This window comes from Sinocyclocheilus anshuiensis, unplaced genomic scaffold (assembly GCF_001515605.1).
Source record: "Sinocyclocheilus anshuiensis isolate Anshui unplaced genomic scaffold, SAMN03320099.WGS_v1.1 scaffold1074, whole genome shotgun sequence".
NCBI lineage: Eukaryota > Metazoa > Chordata > Actinopteri > Cypriniformes > Cyprinidae > Sinocyclocheilus > Sinocyclocheilus anshuiensis.
Window position 1 is genome coordinate 248,184 of NW_015539894.1, and position 9,058 is coordinate 257,241.

A 9,058-nucleotide genomic window follows, 5' to 3' on the forward strand; every position below is an offset into this window, starting at 1 on the left:
ACGAGAATGAACGAGCAAAACTCCCGCGGCGAGTAGAAAGGCTTACAGTTAATGAAGAGCACTTCTAGATCTGAACAGCACATCTTCTTTAACACAGTTACATCTGTACACCACCTCTCATTGATGTAAAAGCATGTCCCGCCGCCGAGCGATTTCCCCATTGATTCTGCGTCGCGATCTGCTCTAAAAAGCTGAAAGCCCGGCAGACTCAACGCGCTGTCCAGAATGGCATCTTTCAGCCAGGTTTCCGTGAAACACAGAGCAGCAGAGTGTGAGAAATCTTAGTTTATCCGGGAGAGCAGAAGGAGTTCGTCTGTTTTGTTGGGTAGAGAGCGGAGGTTCGCCAGATGGATGCTAGGCAACGGCGTTCTGAATCCGCGCTGCCTGAGCTTCACGAGGGCGCTGCCTCGCTTCCCCTGTCTGCGCATCCTGAAGCGCTTGATCAGCGCCACAGCTCCACCAACTACTATGTCCAGCAAAACATCAGAATAGTCAAAAACCGGTGAAATATCGGGTGATATGTAGTGCCAAATGTCCAGCAATTCGTCTCTGGTGAAACTGATTGCAGGGATATAACTAAAGACAGGACAAACTAACAAAAACATAAAAACAACTGCGGAGCATGCCACGGAGGCCGTCATCATCATCGGCGCCATCTTGGTTTGTTCTTCAATCTTCAATAGTTAATTGAAGTTATCACAAATAAGTCAGAAAAATGCCACTGTGCCCCAGTAAAATACTACTGATAAATCCTTTGTGTCGACAGTATTGACATATACCGACCTGAGAATAATTTTCTCTGATAATTACAGCAATCAAGTCTTATGTGTTCCCTATAGAACGGTCTCTCCCGTTGCGTAGAATGCAGTATGGGAAACTCCTGTTTATACTGTTACTGAAGCCTGATTTGTTCACGTCTGTGTAGCTGCACGAACCAATGGGGCTGTAGCCCACCAGAAGGGGCAGAGCCAACCTCTATATAAGACGGCTCCGAGCGCTATTTCATCAGAATTTTCTCCTTCAGCGACGAGATCATCTCTTCGCTGACTCTGCTATCAAGAAGTCGAAAAAGAAGAAGAAGGAAGATCAGCTTGCTGCTCGTCGCCATAGAAGCCTTCCCCTGTGTCCATACGGTGCAATAAAAGAGCAAATTTCCAAGTGACGTTGTTGCAAATGTCGCTCTGTGAGTGTGGCTCGAACCCCTGCACGATGCAGAAGGGTGCAGTGAGTGCGTCGTCAGTCTGGACAGCGCCCACACAGAGGCTACACGGTCACTGAGACTGAGGCTCTCACAGAGAGCATGAGTCTCGCTCTTCTCCACTCGCGAATCGCCTTCTTCAATTCAGGCAGCCCCGCTCTCGTTTCTCCTCTCTCAGCGAGCTCGAAGAAAGAAACAATGGAATCGCGGAGCTGAACAACCGGGTTTGAATGATCGCACACTGGCACAGGTCCTGCGTGCTTCACTCTCCCCACAGCACTTTGATATGCCAGTGTGTTTTACACGAGAGGATCAGCGCCCCTCGTCTGCATCGAGTGGTGGGATCTTTTTAGGTGGATCCGAGGAGAATGCTGTCACCAATGATTTAATATCGCTGATAACTTCGGATTTGAGTGCGCCGCTCGCCTGGGCCACGCCCACGCTGAGGCTGTGCTCACTGAGACTGACCGCTCTCACTACGAGAGCATGTGTCTCGCTCTGCTTTGCTCGCGGTTTACCTTCTTCAATGTAGGTGGCCCCCTGCCCCTCCCGCTTCTCCCCTCCCAGTTGCCTCGGAGGATGAAACGGTGAAGTCGCGGGGCTGACGGACTTGAGTGATCACATGCCAGCACAGGTCCCGTGTGCTTCACTCTCCCCGCAGCACTCTGATCCGCCAGTGTGTTTTACGCACGAGGATTAGCGCCCCTTGTCTGCAACGAGCAGATTTGTGACCTTGGACCACAAAACCAGTCTTAAGTCGCTGGGGTATATTTGTAGCAATAGCCAAAAATACATTGTATGGGTCAGAATGATAGATTTTTCTTGAATGATTGATTTATCCAAAATCATTAGGATATTAATTAAAGATCTTGTTCCATGAAGATATTTTGCAGTTTCCTACTGTAAATATATTCAAATTTAATTTTTGATTAGTAATATGCATTGCTAAGAACTGCATTTGGACAACTTTAAAGATGATTTTCTCAATATTTAGATTTTTTTGCACCCTCAGATTCCAGATATCCTTTTAGGCGGATCAAAAGAGAATGCACACAGCACTTTGATCTGCTGGTGTGTTTACACGTGAGGATCATCAGCACCCCTCATCTAACGAGCAGTTTGATCTTTTTAGGGGGCTTGAAAGAGAATGCTGTCACGAATGAGTATTATCGCTGACAGCTTTAGAGCTGGCTGAGGCTGAGCTCATGGGGGCTGGCTGATCTCACTGCGAGAGCATTGAGCCTAGCAAAGCATTTTTGAGAGGAAAAGGAGAGAATCAGTTCTCGCTGAGGCCGGAACTCCCTTGAAGAAAGCTTGCGCTCGCTCTCCAACCCTCCGCTCAACACTGAGTCATGGAAGTTCTATTCAAGCTGGGCACGTCCTTCTCATTCAGCACACGTCCAAGCAAACTACCGCTGTGATAGCGGACCCACAAAAGCAATCCTCCTCTCCTCATTAACACAAAAGTCAGTTCCCTGCCCAATGGCGGCAAACTACCATTCGAAAAAATAGAACCACTTGCCATCCAGCTCCGGGCTGAGAACCCATCCCGGATGTTTTAAGCTAGGTTCTAAACACTATAATATGAGGTTACTCGCTCCAGTTTACTTGCAGGTCGCCTCAGAGGCCGTTTCAGAGGCGTTATTCAGACTTCGGTATGGGATAACGAAGTGCATGTTCTTCGGTCAGAAGTACAAACACTGCTTGCAAAAGTTGCCGTGGAGACAGTACCTCTAGCGAATAGCAAGTCAGGCTTTTTTTAGCCGCTACTTCCTTGTTCCAAAGAAAGATGGCGGGCTCAGACCTATAGTCGATCTCAGGCATCTGAATCACTCACTTATGAGATGGCCGTTCAAGATGTTACCTCTAGAACAGATTCTCGCGCAAATATTCCCCGAGGACTGGTCTTTGACGGTGGATCTGACTATTCAGTGACTGGTGGCATCTTTCAAACCAGGGACTTTACGTCCCCTTAGGGCTTTTCAGAGGATGCTTGGCCTCATGGCAGCCACCTCCCCTGTGATTTATCCAGGCCTGCTCCATATGCAGCCTCTCCAATTTTGGCTCAAAGCCCGTGTCCCGTCCCACATCTGGCACCTGGGCCAGTTTTACATCAGGGTAACCATCACTGCATCAGAGCTGTGGACCCCTGGACAATTCCTCGCCTGTTTCAATCAGGCATGCAGATGGGACTGACCTCCAAAGAGGAAGGTAGTCATGACAGATGCCTCCAACTGGGGTTGCAGAGCTCTGTTCGAGGGCAATCTCGAATTCGGCTCCTGGTCAATCCCAGAGCAATGCTTGCATATCAACTGCCTCGAGATGATGGCAGTCTTCTTGGCCCTAAAAACCTTCTTGCCCACCTTAAAGGGGCACCACATCCTGGTCCAGCGGACAACATGACGTTGGTATCATATATCAATAACCAAGGCGGTCTCAGGTCAGATTCCCTTTACAGGATGGCTCGGCACCTCCTTTTCATAGCTTTCAGTCACGTGACCGGCTCGAAGACCTGGAGAGCAAAACATCCATAGAACTGCAGGACAAGCCTGTCAGTTTTCCATCTGTTTCACAGCCGCAAATATTTAGATCACCTCTCCAAAGAATAAAACAAAGGTATGTGAACAAAATGCAAATTTTGGCCATTTTGCAATCCATATTTAGCACCCGCGGCAATATCTCAATCATTAAACAGTGTGACAAAACGTTGTAAAAACACTTAAAGTGCCTTAATATATTTTAAACAGTAATATTCTCTATATCAATGATGCATAGTTTACATAGGCAAGCAGATGAGGCCGCAATATGAACGCAATCTGCTTAACACGCCAGGGTTTTTTGGAAAAAATACTGAATTTTGACAAAGATTTCAAAAGCTTGTGGCTTGAAAGGGCTTAAAGATAGAGATCTACTGTAAATTAGAAAAATGTTGGGCATGACCGAAAGTTTATGTGGGGCGTAAATATACTCATCTAATTGGCATATTATGACGTAATCAGGGGCGGCCATCTTAAATTTCATAATATTCAGGAAAACTTATTTACATGTTTTTTTTTTTTGTCTTTTTATCCTCATTCCAAATGATCAGAAAAGAGGAAACCAACAATAAAACAGGAAAAAGTACTAAATTATTACTATATTACTATACTATATAGTAGTAAAACGCATGTGAACAGTAGCCTACTTTTTGATCAGTTCATCAGTAATATTCAGGAAAAAATATATATGGAGTGGATGTTTGAACTTATTTTTTATTTTTATTTTTTTGTCTTTTTATCCTCATTCCAAATGATCAGGAAAAGAGGAAATCAACAGTAAAACTATTAGTAACTATAGTAAATTATTACTATATTACTGTGCCATAGTAAAATGCATGTGCCTATTTTTTGATCAGTTGACCAGCTATCTGCCCAATCAGGTATCTAGGTGACAAAGTTTATAGTTCTTGAGAGCATGGTACCTCTCACTGCATGGCACAGTGCACAGACCTACCCCACACTGACTGCACCTGTACTTTGTCTGCCGGCATCCCTTAGAGCGTGCGCGATCAGAACAAACTACGCTATTGACCACCATTGTCATCGCTATTTCCAGCCCTATTTAGAGCCAGATCACCCCTTCTCCTATGGACACTATGACCACGTTCACCCCTGCCACCCCCATCCCCGTTGGGCAAAGGGTCAAAATGATCACTTATTTGTGCTTCGTGAACACTCGCGCCTTGCACGGCGGCACCATTGCGCTGCAAAGATGTACCGAGAGAAGCGCGATCATTAGACGACCGATCGTCATTTCCAAATATTCCCCTTCAGAGTCAGAATCGGCGAATAACATTTGCAACACATCCTCACGGTACAACTTTTTATTAGCCATTTCACAAATCTCACAATTTACTCGGACGCTCTGAACTGAACTTCTTCCGCATCAATGACATGATAGCTCACTTGCTCTGCTATTTGCTCGAACACTTTGAATAGGAACATGACGTCATTTTGGTCTAGTTCAGTGTTTTCCTTCTAATGGTTTTCTATGGGAAACTATTTAACGTGAAACTTTGCACATTGCGTTTATATTCTGGCTTCATCTGCTTGCCTGTACAAAATATACATCAATAAGGTGTTTACTGAATTTCGCCTTTTAATATCTGCGTTTTACTACATTACTACTTAATGCAAACTATATGCGTAACCCGAGAAATTTTTCATAACATTAAATCCTTAATTACCTACCTCTCTACAATCTTATTTTCCAGAGTTAACCAGTGGACATATCTCTGTTTTTAAACCAGCTTAGTTTATTGTTTATTGTGGTGATCTATCAGTGTTATTTCCTCTAATATTTTTACTTAGAGCCAAACGCACTTTATTCAAGCCCTCCCTTGCCTGTACAAAATATACATAATCAATAATGTTTACTGAATTTCGCCTTTTAATATCTGCGTTTTACCACATTACTACTTAATGCAAACTGTGTAAAAATAACTGGAGGTCAGTGGAGCAAAGCTTCGTTTTGCCATCCAGGTGGGCGTTCCTATAAGTGTGTGACGTCACGTGAAAACTATCAATTGTTGGGCACAGAAATGGAATGGAAACTACACACTCAGACGGTTCAAATGATTTGGTCTGTCTTCGGGAGGGCAGAGGACAACTTCCTCGCCTCAGAAGACAACTCTCACTGCCCAACTTATTTCTCAATGCAGAGAGATGCCCTGGCCCACGATTGACCCAGCACTTGCTTGTATGCCTTCACTGGCCTGCTTGATGACCTGAGGCAGTAGAGCAATCGGGGGAAGTCAAATGCTCATTCCTCCTGGTGGCCCCACTCTGGAGGAACCAGACATGGTTCTCTGTCAACAGCAGCCCCGTGGCCAATACCATCGAGGAAGGTCCTTCTCTCGCAGGCGAAGGGCATGAATAGGCACCCCTGGCCAGAGCTGTGGAGCCTTCATGTCTTGGCCCTGGACGGGAGCCTGTGCAGCTCCCAGTGAGAATTAATAACACCATTTTAGAGGCTAGAGCACCGTCTACGAGTCCCCTTTATGGCCTTAAATGGTCAGTCTCCTGTGACTGGTCTTCAGCACAAAGTCCAAAGCCAAATCCGGGTTCTTGTGACGTGTCCCACGTGCTGACTTTTTTGCAGGAGTTGCCGGACAACGGGTGTGCCCCTTCCACACTCAAAGTTTATGTGGCAGCTATCGCAGTGTAGGATCTCCTCTGAACAGAACAACCACATTCCAAAGAAACAAACTAAAGATTACCCTCCAGGCCATCATGAGGTCTAAACTAATCACCCCATCACATGACCCAATATTCTGGGGCAACTTTCTGTCAGCGCCTTTGTACAATCAATCAGTTAAAATAATTTAAAGTATTGGAGCAATATACTCCCAAATAATATGCTTTCTGTTTGATGTGTTATTGGAACCTATGATATTTTAATCTTTGCCTTATATTAAATGCTTTATCTGCTAAAAGGAAAAGTTATGTGTGTAACATATGTGAAGTTTAGTATCGGTTGAAAGCTTGTTTTATTCGCAAAACATTGGTGTGGATGAAAAAAATGATATTTGGCATCATTCTCTGGTGATAAGACTTTTATAAGAAGTTATTAAAACTTGAAGAAATACTCCCCATGTGGAGCATGTAATTCATGCTTGATAAGGGAACAGTATGGGGCGTGGCCCCGCCCTGCAGCCAATATCTGATTGGAACAATTGCCATGGGATGGACCAAAATCAGCTTGCTTAAAGGGGTCATATGATGCTGCTAAAAAGAACATTATTTTGTGTATTTGGTGTAATGAAATGTGTTTATGCGGTTTAAGGTTAAAAAAACATTATTTTCCACATACTGTACATTATTGTTTCTCCTCTATGCCCCGCCTTTCTGAAACACGTCGATTTCTACAAAGCTCATCGGTCTGAAAAACCGAGGTGTGCTCTGATTGGCCAGCTATCCAGTGCGTTGTGATTGGCCGAATTCCTCAAGCGTGTGACGGAAATGTTACGTCCCTTACCATATTGTGATGCCTGCGGCAACCACATGTGACAACCCCGGGCTGGACTCCGCTTCGTCCACGGTGAAAGCCGATCTGGCGATCGACAGCGCGAAGTTGAAGTATTTCCTCAGCGACCAGCATGGATCAGCTCCAGGCATGACAAAGCGATATCGTCCTCTTTTGGAAGGCCAAACAAAGTAGTTTCGCTTTCACAAAGAAGCACACAGCGCCTTCACGACATGGTGGCGGCGGCAACAATACTACAGCGAGAATAAATGTTTTTCTTTGCGTGAACATTTGGGCGGCGTTATGCAAATCTTCCCACATAGTGAGGTAGATATGTGGGGGCATGTTAGAACGAGCCGTTTTAGGTAGGCGTGGCTGACTCTTAACTTTTATAAAGAATATCTCTTTGGATTTGAGACTTTAGTCTTTGCAACTTTACAGATCTTCTTTATGCACCAAGAGCTTGTAACACTCCAAAGAGAAAGGAACAATTGAAATCGCATCATATGACCCCTTTAAAACTGGACACAAAGCCTTCGTGGTTTGCTCGCTCTCTCTCGATCTTTGGCTTTTCGCCTTGGTGACCGCGCTACAAAGCGCTCACATGCTGTCACATCACGCGAGCGAGACTCCAGAACTCAAACATTTAGTTGAAACTTCGTGACTGCCAGAGATCTTCAAAAGCCTAAAGTCTTACAAACTCAGACTCTTTCAGAAGAACTGCCAAAGCTCAAACACTTCAGTTGAAACTCCGCGACTGCCGAAACCTTCAAAGTCTAAAGCCAAGCAAAGGAACTCCCGGAAGAACTCCACGCATCACTCTCCGTACCTAAGGCAACCGACTTTCGAAGCTCCTACTTCACAAGGCAACCTCCATTCACCAGAGGGTTCTCCCAAAACGACGTCATCCAAACGACAGATCAGCAACCAATCAAAGGCGCTGGGATTCCCTGGGAAAGCCAACTGGGAAAACCCCGCTCAGCTTCACCAAAACGCATGTAAACAAACAAAGCTTCATCTCTTGCTGAACGGGTGCTGAATTGATCTTGAGCAGTAAAGATAAGACAAGTCTCTGCTTTGTGATTCTGCAAGTTAAAGAACTGTAGCGAATATCTTACCTTTCTGGGACTTCATGCAAACTCCGTTAATCATCATCCTGTGTGTGTGTGTGTGTGTGTGTGTGTTTTCATTAGTTTAGTTTAATGTAATCTAGAATAGCCAATAAAATCCTGTTTCATTATAAAAATCATTGTCTTGGGTTGTGAATTTAAAGTTAAACTTTGCCCAGATCACGCTACCTAGCTCGTAGCTTATATCACAAGCATGTATTAGCCTTTGGCCAGGGAATAATACAAATATCCAAATTGTTCAGATGCACTAAATTCTACTAGACGCTGGATGAATAGTGGATAAATTAAAATTTGGAGTCAGTTCTAATCAGGTTGATTTTGAATCTTCAGATTCGATTCTCCCCTCTGAAAACCTGAGCTAAAATAAAAGAGTTAAATTCCTTAAAGTTACTACAGCAGCAAACCATTCTCTTGAAGCTGGCTAATCAATCAGCAGAAACGACCTAGTCGTTGAATTCTTTGAAAGGATGCTCGGAGGTTGAAATCTCCTTGTCCTCAGACTGTGCCAAACCGCCTATTTGTTTTCGAGCTGCTCCATTCGGCCGGACTGTGGCCCATGTCACTTAAGACCACCCACCTATTGGCTTTAGCGTCGGTAAAGCGAGTGGGTGACTTGCAGGCACTGTCAGTCAGTGCTTCCTGTCTTGAGTTTGGGCCTAACAACATTAAAGGGGTCATATGATGTTGCTAAAAAGAACATTATTTTGTGTATTTGGTGTAATAAAAT